Below are 11,207 nucleotides of genomic sequence, written 5' to 3'. Positions count from 1 at the left end.
TTCTATTTTGGTGCTGTCTTTTCCTGGCTTTGGTATCAAAGATATGTTTGCTTCATAGAATGAATCTGGGAGGGTTCCATCTTCTTCTATTTTCTGATGTTCGGCTTTTTGAGAAAGTGCCAAACTGCCTTCCAGAGTAGTTGTACCATTTTACAATCCCATCTCGCCACATCCTCTCCAACATTTATTACTTGCTGTACCATTAAACTTTGCCACTGCTATGGGAGTGAGATGGTATCTCATTGTGGTTTTGATTTGCATTCCTCTTATGATGATGCATGACCATAATTAAGAGTTCTGGAATTTACACTCATAAAAATATTATCCATTATTTATTATGATCCACAGAGTATAAACAGATGTTGTCACACCTATGTTTATGGCAGCATTATGTCTAAATGCCTTTGCATACTCAGTAAAACACAGGTAAATAGCCTTCTGGTAGTCCCTGTTTTCAACCAAGATCCATCTGACATTAGCAGTGGTTATCTTTTGTTCTTTACCCTCTTCTGAATCCAGCTCAAGTATTAGCAGTTCCCTACTGAAGTATAGTTGCAACTAATTTTTAATTATATTCAGCAAAATTTTACTTGTGTATGATATTAATGAAAGAATTTGATAATTTCTACATTTTGTTGGACCACCTTTCTTTGGAATGGGCACAATTAATCTCTTCCAATCTAGCCAGACTGTCTTCTAAATTTCTTAAGGATTGAGTGAGGATTGCCAGCATTTGCATCCACTTGTTGAAATATCCCAGCTGGTATTCAGTTAATTACTGAACCCTTGGTTTTTTCTTAATGTCTTTAGTGCAAGTTGAAATTCTCCCTTTAAGTCCACTGGTTTTTATTCATATCTTGTTTTCTAAAATGATTGGAATTAAGTCAATTATATTTGATTCAGTGGGTGTGGTATAATTTCTTGTTCTTTTGATATTTCCTGCCCATTCAATATTTTACATAGAATCATTCAGTAACGCAACTCAAAGCTTGAATTTTCTCTTTAGTTCTTTTGGCTTAAGAAATGTTTTCTAAATACAATTCTTTGCACATTCCATTATAATGCTTAGTCTTGTTGAGTTACACTTTGAAATATTTTGTTCAGCTCTTTAACTTCATTTCTTCCATATGATATAGTTACCCTCCATTCAAGTGCCAGTTTCAGAGCCTCTTCTGACATGTTTTGATATTTCCTTTCTTTCCCACCTTTTTTTGGTCCTTGAGCAGATTCCAAATGTAAATTTTTATTGATATTCTTTATGTAACTTTTTTAATATTTTAATGAAAGTTTATAAAGAACTTTGATTTCCCTTAATTCATTGTTGCACATTTTCCTCCCTGTCCTCCCCTTCCCCTCAGTTCACTTTTTTCTTTGGAAAAAAAATTCTTTCATTGTTATACAGTCATTCCCTCTCCCACCCCATGACCACTTTATTATGCAAATCCTATTCTGGATTTTTGTCATGCCAATAATACCTAATCAAATATTCCTTTTATACAGTTCTCTGTTTTAAATCCTTGTTTCAAATCCATGTACATTATTTATCCCCTCTTTTTTCAGTTTCCCCACAAACCCCATGTCAGTCCTGTTCTATAACAGTGGCATTATGCAGTATTTGTCTTTTTGTGACTGAAATATTTCACTTAGCATAATGTCCTCCATGGTCACCCATTTTGTATAATATTTCATGAGATTTTTGTTTTTCAGTGCTGCATAATAGTCCATTGTGCAAATATGCCACAGCTTCTCTATCCATTCATTTGTTGATGGGCAACAACTTGGGTTGTTGCTATGGTGAACAAAAACACAATACATATGGCTATGCATCTTTCCCACTTTTTAAAATGACCTTGTGCTCCTTTAAATCATGTCCTTGATGACATACCATAACTTATCAGACCTTCCATCATTAATATTCAGTACATCAAAGCTATTTTGTAGATAGTCTCTAAATTTAAGTGGAATATACTCAAGGTCATTGGTTTAGCTCTCATCAACTTGTTTTATCTTACTTCCTCTTCAAGTAATTGTCTTTTTCACAGTTTGTGACTTCATTCTGGTTGATGATACTGAGTTTTTCATTTGTTCCCATTGCAAAGAAAGATAGATGATCTAACAGAGTGCAAAAATTATCAAATAGTATCATCAATATCACATGCAAGCAAGATTCTGCTGAAGATTGTCCAAAAACAACCGGAACAGCACACCAGCAGAAAACTACCAGAAGTGCAGGTTAGGTTTAGAAAAGGCCATGATACTAGGACTATTATAGCTAATGTCAGATAGATCTTGACAGAAAGCAGAGAGTATCAGAAGATCTATCTGTGTCTCATTGACTATGCAAAGGCATTTGACTGTGTGGATCACAACAAATTTTGGCTAACCTTGAGGAAAATGGGAATTCCAAAACAGATGAGTATGCTTATGCAAAACCTATACTTGGACCAAGAAGCAGTCCTCAGAGAAGAGCAAGGAAACACTTCATGGTTCAAAATCAGAAAAGGAGTGCATCAGGGATGTATCCTCTCCCCATACCTTTTCAATCTTTATGCAGAACAGATCATTTGGGAAGCAGGGATTTATGAGGAGGAGTGTGGCATCAAGATTGGAAGAAGACTCATCAGCAACCTATGATATGCAGATGACACAACATTTGCATTCTAGTCACCAATAAAAATTTATGCATCTTGATTGCATGCTTGATCAATTTTGAACTGCAAGAGTTGGTAGAAATCTTCCATTTCCTGTTCTTTGGTTTTAGTTGTTGGTGCATATATTTGAATAAAAACAATATCATATTAATAGATCTTCTTTGTACATGTATGGATAGTATCCTAACAATTGTAATATTTTACTTTAAGAGAGACCTTGAAATTGTCTTTAATTATGAATACAAAACAACAAAACAGTGAGATATTATCTCACCCCAGATCGTAGGGAAAACTCAATAAGACAGCAAACAACAAATGTTAGCAAGGACACAGAGTGATAGAAACTCTCATGGTCTCCCGGTGGGAATGTAAACTGATACAACCACTATGAAAGGGAGTCTAGAACTTCCTCAGAAAAGTTGAAAATAAAAATACCATTTGACCCAGTTATACCACTGACAACACATCCTAAAGAAATCAGAGCTGAAACACAAACAGATGTATGCACACATGTGTTTATTGCAGCATTATTCACAACAGCAAAAAGATCGAAGCAGCTGAAGTGTCCATCAACAAAAGAATAGCTAGAGAAAGTGTGGTACAATGGAATACTATGTAGCATAAAAAATCAATGAATTTATAAAACACTACACAACACACATGGGTCTGGAAGACATGTTGAGTGACACACCTCAATCACAAAAGAACAAATCCTGCAGAAAACCATGGTAATAACAAATGGGATGGATGAAATGTGCAGACAGCAGGAAAATAATAGATAGATAATAAACATTACACTGGACTAAGCTAAAGGAAGGACAATCTGAAAGCAATAGACATCATGTGGATAATAATTATCTATTTGGAACAAGACAAGCACTGAAAAGTGGATGAGGGAGGTGGAGGGAGGAAAGTGTATGCATGAACGAATGAATGAACGAACAAACAGTCTCTCTGTAAACTTTCTTTTTCTTGTTGTTGTTTTATTTGGGGTTTTTTCCCAATTTATTATTAATTTCAATGAAAATTTACACAGACTTTGGATTTCCATTCATTCATTGTTGTACTTTTCTCCTCTCCCAGCCCTTCCCTTCAGTACACTACCCTCTTGGAAAAATCAAAGAAAAATTCTTTCATTGTTTTACAATCCCTCTGCCCAGGTCCTCTCCACTATATAGCCTTTGCTCTGGACTCCTGTCATGACAAAAACACCTAATAACATATCCCTCTTAAGTAGTTTTCTCCCTTATCTGTTTGAATGCAGTATACACTATTGAACCCATCTTTCTCAGTCTCCCCTCAAACCCCGAGGTCAGTCCTGTTTTACAACAGTGGCACCATGCAGTATTTGTCCTTTTGTGACTGAGATACTTCACTCAGCATAATGTCCTCCAGGGTCACCCATTTTGAATAATATTGCATGAGTTCCTTGTTTTTTAATGCAGTGTAGTATTCCATCGTGTGAATATATCACAGCTTCTCTATCCATTCACTTGTTGATGAGCACTTAGATTGTTTCCAACTCCTTGTTATTGCGAACAAAGCCATGATAAACATGGGTGTGCATATATCTGCTTGGATGTCAGTTATGGTCTCTTTGGGGTATATTCCCAGTAGTGGAATTGGGGGGTCAAATGGTATCTCTATTTGCGACTTTTTGGAAAAGCGCCATGCCGCCTTCCACAGTGGTTGCATCATTTTACACTCCTACCAACAGTGAATAAGGGTTCCAGTTTCTCCACAACCTTGCCAGCATTTGTTTCTTGCTGTTTTGTTAAATTTTGCTATTCATAGTTGTTTTAGGCATCCACTTTCTGAACAACATGCCTCTGGAAACTCTATGAACTTAGAGAAGCGACAATAGTTATACAATAGGGTTCAGATCTTTTGTTCATTGGGTCACTATGAGCCATGCTTGTCTCAGGGGCAATCAACAACATATGCAAAATAAGAGCCAATATTCTCAATGGAGAAAGACTAAAAGCATTTTCCTTGCAAACAGGGGCCAGGCAAAGATGTCCACTGTTGACATTTCTACTCCACCTTGTATTTTAAGTACTTGCTGGGGCAATATGACAAGTTGTTGTTGTTGTCAAGGGTCATCTAGTCATAGAGTACTCATAGTGACCCTATGAACTAAAGACCTGAACACTTGTCTAACTTTCATAATTTCTCCAAGGCAAGCTATTTTGGAAGTAGATGCCACTCCTGCTTCCAAGCTTGTTTTAATCAGGGAGCTCCACCAAACACTGCCCATCATGGGTAATCATTATCACATTTGACACATCAGTGTCACAGTGTTTAGCATCACAGCAACCATGAATTAGCACTGTACAGCATATGGATAGACCAGTGCTATACTACTTAGAAGAATATTTGACCAAAATCAATTAAAACCAAGCCTGAGGGCTGCAGATAAAAATCACCCACCTTTGGCTCAATAGCATAACTTTCTATCTACTAGGCCAACAGAGCTCTCTCGTTGTTGTTGTAAAGTGTCATTGAGTCATAGATGACTCATAGCAAACCTATGGGCAAAATACCTGAACAAATAGTTCAAATAGTTTCCAGAGGCAAGCTATTTCAGAAGTGTATTTCACACCATCCGTAAAAATCACCTCAAGGTGGATCAGAGACTTGGGAGAAAAGTCCCAAACCATAAAGTTTATCAGAGACAAACTGGGATCAAGGTTAGACAGCCAACTCTATGGTATAAAGAGGATGCCAAACACAGCCAGAAATGCTGTGAAGAGGATAAAATTGATCAATGGGACCTACTAAAAATTAAATCCCTGTGTGCATTAAAAACACTTTCCAATAGAGTGAAAAGAAAGCCTACTGATAGGAGAACAAACATTTGACAATGCTATTTTAGACAACAGTCTCATAACAAAAGTTTATAGAATCCTACAGGACCTCCAAAAGAAAAAGATTGATAACACAATTACCAAATGGGCAAAAGACATGGAAAGAATTATCACAGAGGAAGATATTCATATGGCTAACAGATGCATGAAGAAATACTCAAAATCACTGGCAATAAGAGAGATGTGGGTGTGTTTTTTTTTATGGATGGTGTGAGATGTAGATCCTGTTTCAACTTTCTGCAAGAAGCAGTCCAACTCTGCCTGCACAATTGTTAAAGAGGTTTTCATGTCACCATTTGATAAGTTTTATTTCCTTGTCAAGTATCAGTTGACCATAGATAGCTGGTTCTATTTCTGCGTTCTCAATTCTGTTCCATTGTTCTATGTTTTTGTCATTGTACCAGTATCATGCTGTTTAAATTACCATCTCTATGAAGTAGGTTTTGAGGTCAGGAAGTCCTATACCTCTCACTTCATTTTTTGTTTTTCAGAAGTGCTGAGCTTATTTGAGGTCTCTTTCCTCTTCAAATAAACTTGACAATTTCCCTTTTGATCTCCTTAAAAAATAATTTTGGTATATGTATTGGGACTGTGTAGAACATGTGGATTGCTTTTGGTAGGATTGCCATTTTCACAATATTGAGCCTTTCTATCCACGAACAAGGCACATTTCCCGATTTATTTAGGTCTTATATTGTGTCTCCCATAAATGTTCTGTAGCTTTCTTTGTACAGTCTTTTGTGTCTCTAGTTAGATTCACTCCCAAGTATCTCAATTTGTGGTTGGCTATTGTGAATGGTACTGCTTTCTTGGTTTCCTTCTCTTAGTTCTCTTTGTTATTGTAGAGGAATCCCACTGATATTTGGATATTGATTTTATATCCTGTCACTGTACTAAATTAATCTACTACCTCTAACAGTTTTTTGTTGAGTACATAGAGTTTTCTGTGTACACTATCATATCATATGCATAAAGCAACAGATTAATCATCTCTTTGTTATCTGGATGGCTTTTATTTCCTTCTCTTGTGCTGAACCTTGTATCACTGGTGTGTCAAATGCATAATTGTTACCCACTGTGGACAGTGGTGGAGCTCCTCAATTAAAACAATTCTGAAAGCAGGGGTGAAATACACTTCTGAAATAGCTTGCCTCTGGAAACTATTTGAACTATTTGTTCAGGTATTTTGACTCAATGATACTTTACAACAACAATCAAAACCACAAAACAACAGATCAAAACCACAATGAGATAACATTTCACCCCAGTAGCAGTGGCAAAGTTTAACAGGACAGCATGTTAGAAAGGATGTGGCTAGATAGAAACTATTATACATTTGTAAAATGTTACAACCACTCTGGGAAGCAATTTGGCATTTCCTGAGAAAGCTGAACATAGAAATTTCATGTTGTTGTTGTTGTTGTTATGTGCTGTTGAGTAACGTGACTCATAGTGACACTATGTACAACAGCTCTGAACTCTGCTCTATCATGTGTCAACCTTATTCTCTCTAACGCACCTACCATTATTACCCCTGTCACTGAATCAATCCATCTCATCAAGGATCTTCCTCTCTTGTGCTGTCCCGCATCCTTCCAAGCATGATGTCCCTCTCCAAGGACTGGTCCCTCCTTGCAACATGCTTAAATTATGTCAGATGCAACTTCAGAATCCTTACTGCCATGGAGTTAGTGTGGTTTCACCCTCTCTAGGATGAACCTGTTTGGTCTAACAGTCCATGGTATAATGAATACTCTTCTCCAGCACCACAGCTCAAAGACATCAATTCTCTTTCTATCATCCCTAGTCATTGTCCAGCTTTCTGACACATAGCAAGTAATTGGAAAGACTATGGCCTGGATCAAGCACACCTTAGTCTCCAGACCAACATCATTGCTCTTCAGTACTCTGGATAAGTCCCTGACAGCAAACTTCCCCAATGCAATTTATCTTTTTATTTTCTGGCTTCTAGTACCAAGTGTGTTTACTGTGGAGCCAAGAAAACTAAGGCTGTTAAAAATCTCAATTTCTTCAACCTCTATCATGATACTGTCAATCAACTCAATGTTGCGAATCTTTGTTTTCTAGTTGTTTTTGGATAATTTTCAGCAGAATCTTGGTGTATGTGATATTAATGATAGAAATTCCATAGGACCCAGCTATTTCACTGCTTGGAATATACCTCGAGAGAATAAGAACTGAGGCATAAATAGAGACTTGTACACCAGTGTTCATAAAAGTCTTACTCACCATCACAAGAACATAGAAAAGCCCAAATGTCCAACCACAATTGAACAGATTGAGAAATTATGGTGCATTCACGTAATGGAACACTATACAGCACACAGGAGCAATGATTTTTTAAATCACTACCTATCTTAGGATGGACTGGAGACTATTACGCTAAGTGAATTAATTCAATCCCATAAGGACAAATGCTGTATAAAACCATTATTGTATAAATAGATAACTAGTAAAACAGGTATGAGGATATAAGAGGGAGGGGAATAGAGGGGAGAAATGGGCAGGGGATAAATCACGTGGTCTCACAGTTTGAAGGGTTGGGGGAGTCCGGTGTGAAAGGCAATGTATACAAATTTTGTAGGTAAACCATTGCAAAATTGAAAATGTAAAAAAAAAAAAATTGAAAGAAATAAAAAAAGAAAGGAAAACCCAACAACATAAGTTATCTGAAGTAGTCCTAGCATAGTGGTGAACTTTTCATTAAAGATTTACGCCATTAACAAAAACAAACAAAGACCCAGGGCAAGAATACACATTGGAAAAGTAAATATGATCTTAAGGTACTTACTGTCAACAACGGGAAGTGGAAGCCATTACTGAGGGCGTGGAGGAAGATGAAGGCTTTTGCTGCTGTGAACCTGGCCACATTCCTCATGTGCTTTCATTTAATGCTGCTTTTAGCCAGCTCTGGCTAGCTTGGGAAGTGATAGTCACCAAATATATTTTGGAGGGTTATAGCATTACTGACAATAGTGCTGCTTCTATGGTACAAGTCTTTGATCTTCGGAAAGTACTCACCACCTACTATGTTAAGGGTATCATTTACTATGTTACAACTTCCTCTAAATTAGAAGAGTGGCTCACTAACAAGACAATGCAGGAAGGACTGCGTCTCTGTGCAGATCAGAATTATGTGGATGTGGACCCAACGTTTAATCCCAACATCAATGAAGACTATGACCATTGGCTAGCAGGCATATCCAGGGAGAGCTTCTGTGTGATTTACCTCAACTGGATAGAGTATTGCTCTTCCCGAAGAGCAAAGCCCCTGGATGTGGACAAAGAGTCATCTTTGGTGACTCTCTGTTATGGACTCTGTGTTCTGGGGCGGAAAGCTTTGGGGACAGCATCCCACCACATGTCTATAATTTAGAGTCATTCCTCTATGGATTGCATGCCCTGTTTAAGGGAGATTTCCGTATTTCTTCAATTCGAGATGAATGGATCTTTGCTGATATGGAATTGCTAAGAAAAGTAGTAGTTCCTGGAATCCATATGTCCATTAAACTTCATCAGGATCATTTTACGTCTCCGGATGAGTATGATGACCCTACTGTTCTCTATGAAGCCATTGTATGTCACGAAAAGAACTTCATCATCGCCCAGGAAGGGGATCCCGCATGGAGGAGTGCAGTGCTCGCCAACTCTCCCTCCTTGCTGGCTCTGCGGCATGTCATGGATGATGGCACCAATGAGTATAAAATCCTCATGCTCGGGATTCGGAAGATGACAGAGGTGGAGAGCACAGTGTGAAGAGCCAGAGGGATAGCAAGCTGCATAGAGAGGACACCAGAGAGTACTTTACGCTCCACAGAGACTGACCATCACAGCGTGACACGAACAGTAGGATTTTGAATCAGAACTTTTTCTAATACATTGTTTTAGACGCTTTAAAAACTGGAGCCCTGCCTGCCTGCCCCGCAGCGGTCCCACCGGGGTCCCATCGCAGACCCAGCAAAAGCTGGAACCCACTAGCTGAACTGAGCTGCATTGAGACTCACCTGAAAGGAAAAAGGTTAGTGGGGAAATCGGCTGAATTCCTTAAGCCCACTAAAACCTGGAGGGTCTGAGGTACGGCGTGGACAATAGGAATTGAATCATAACTTTTGTCGAAACTTTTAGTATTGGAGCTGTGGGAACAAAGGCGTGTGGACTCGGCAAAAACCGGAAGCCACTAGATGAGCTTCTAAGAGACCCATTTGAAAGGAGAAAACTTAGTGGGGAAATTGCCTTAATTAGCTTAAGCTCCACTAAGACCCAGTGGATCTGTTACGTGACATGGACAGTAGAAAATTGAATCAGAACTTCTGCCGGAGTGGACTCAGAATGAGCTAATAGCCTCAGTTGCAATCCGGACCACATTTCAGTCCGCACTGCAGATCGGCAAATGCCGGAATCTGCAAGCCAAGCTTCTGAGGGACCCATTTGAAAGGGATAAACTTTGCAGGGAAAGTGGCTGAAGTTTCTAAAGCCCCATTACGGCCCAGTGGGTTTGTTGCTTGAGGGAGACAGTAGGAATTTGAATAAGAACGTTTGATGGATTAGAGTCGGAACTGTACAAAATCAGCCTGGGTTGCATTCCGGTACACATTTCAGTGCACACTCCGGATCAGCAAAAGCCAGAAGCTGCTGGACCCATTTGAAAGGGGAAAGCTTAGTGGGAAAATTGGCTGAATCCTCTTAAGTCCCATTAAGACCCAGTGGGTCTGTTGTTTGACATGGACAATAGGAATTCTAAAAAGAACTTTTATTGATACAAATAGTTTTAGGAACCACAGGATCTTAAACCTGTACTGCTTTATGGAAATTTGACTTGTCCTCCTAGGCAGGGGCCACTGGTCGAGGACACTGGGTAGTGCCACTGGGTAAGGGCCACTGAATGAGAACTGCTGACTGGGAGACAGACAGTGGGAACTCGATCAGGGTCCTCAATTGTGAGCACACCTGGGCAGCTAAAGTCTGAGTGAGGTCTCTCAACTGGTTGACCCACCCTGGTGACTATTTCCCCTCGCTGCCTGCCCCACCCCATTGGGCTCCACTCCTGTGACTACTGGACCAGTCAGTCAATCAACCTGCCTTTAATCCAGAGCACCTGGATCTGACTTACCTACAAAAGACTGCTCTCACAGGCTCTGAACTGACCTTTTCCTTGAGTCAGAAATTCAGAGAAATTGTCTTCAGATCAACTTTAAATCAATGTCTTGAAGAAAACAAGCTACTGTACACACTACACAAATGCAAAACAAGATGTTACCACCAAAGAGTGACACAGTAGCAATGGATTTCCTAAAAACAGAGAGTCTGATGGAAATTTCTGACACAGAATTTAGAAGAACAATGTTCTGACACAGAATTTAGAAGAACAATGATTCAATATTTTCAATGGATAAAAGACAAACTCGAAGAACTACAGGATGCACAAGCAAAAACCAGGAGGAGCTAAAAAAAATCCAGAACAATGCAGATAAAATAAACGAAGCACTAGAGGCACTGGAAAAACAAGAAACCACTATCCAAAATATGAGGTCCAATGTTTCAGATGCTGTCAACATGATGGAGGGACACATAAATAGAATTGAAGAGATAGAACACAGAACCAGTGAAATAGAAGATAGAACTGTCACCACTGATCTGCTAGAGCAAAAAGCAGAATCAAAAAGGAAGG

The 11,207-nt window shown here is 38.9% G+C and overlaps 1 pseudogene; it reads left to right on the top strand.

Moving 5' to 3' along the window:
* LOC102856591 overlaps positions 1–11,207 on the top strand; it is a 31,174-nt pseudogene that overhangs the window by 13,949 nt on the left and 6,018 nt on the right.

Source organism: Elephantulus edwardii, unplaced genomic scaffold (assembly GCF_000299155.1).
Source record: "Elephantulus edwardii isolate Elephantulus edwardi_28Jun2011 unplaced genomic scaffold, EleEdw1.0 scaffold00060, whole genome shotgun sequence".
Classification (NCBI taxonomy): Eukaryota; Metazoa; Chordata; class Mammalia; order Macroscelidea; family Macroscelididae; genus Elephantulus; species Elephantulus edwardii.
The sequence above is the reverse complement of the archived record's forward strand: the minus strand, read 5'-3'. Positions and strand labels throughout refer to the sequence as shown.